At 71.5% G+C, this 751-nt stretch overlaps 1 non-coding gene across 1 annotated transcript; it reads right to left on the bottom strand.

Moving 5' to 3' along the window:
- Nucleotides 1–290: 290 nt before the first annotated feature.
- Nucleotides 291–443, bottom strand: LOC135326257 (5.8S ribosomal RNA). Its single transcript, XR_010386792.1, has one exon. It is a non-coding gene; the product is annotated as a 5.8S ribosomal RNA (ribosomal RNA).
- Nucleotides 444–751: the final 308 nt, after the last annotated feature.

Genomic DNA, 751 nt, shown 5'->3' with positions numbered 1-751 from the left:
CGCGGGCGCTCCGGGAGCGGGGGTTTCCCGAGTCTGCACTTAGGGGGACGAAGGCCCGGCCGCGCGGGGAGGGGAAGGAGAGCACCCCCCCTCTCCCCGGGGCAACGGGCCTGCGAGGCGCCCCAGCCGCGCCACACCGCGCGCGCCACGCGGCGCGGCGGCAGCCGCCGGGCTCGGAGGGGAGGGCGGGCACGGCCGGGCGCACCCGAACCGCGCCCCCCCCCACACCCACCGAGGGGCGGCACGCCGCTGCGCCCACGCCACGGCGCGGGTGACGATTGACCGTCAAGCGACGCTCAGACAGGCGTAGCCCCGGGAGGAACCCGGGGCCGCAAGTGCGTTCGAAGTGTCGATGATCAATGTGTCCTGCAATTCACATTAATTCTCGCAGCTAGCTGCGTTCTTCATCGACGCACGAGCCGAGTGATCCACCGCTAAGAGTTGTCTCGGTTTCGGTCCCCGCCGCGCGCGCGGGGGGACCGGGCAGCTTTCGCAGCCCCTGGGGGGCCCCCCCTCCTCCGCCCCCTCCTCCTCCGCCCCACCGCCCTTCCTCACGCCGACGCCGGCTGCTGAGCAAGGGACGGCAGAGACGGAAGGAGAGAGAGAGCGAGAGAAAGAGAGGGGCTTGCCTCACTGACCGTACAAGCACAGAGAAAGGGGGGGGGGAAACGAAGGGCAAACCCGAACGAGAAGGGCGGGGAGCCCTCGCTCCCGACCTGGGGACAAACCCTGTCTCGCTTCGAGTCCGGCC

The sequence above is a fragment of the Dromaius novaehollandiae genome, unplaced genomic scaffold (genome assembly GCF_036370855.1).
Source record: "Dromaius novaehollandiae isolate bDroNov1 unplaced genomic scaffold, bDroNov1.hap1 HAP1_SCAFFOLD_267, whole genome shotgun sequence".
Classification (NCBI taxonomy): domain Eukaryota; kingdom Metazoa; phylum Chordata; class Aves; order Casuariiformes; family Dromaiidae; genus Dromaius; species Dromaius novaehollandiae.
Note: the sequence above shows the minus strand (reverse complement) of the source record. Positions and strands in the feature narration are given on the sequence as shown.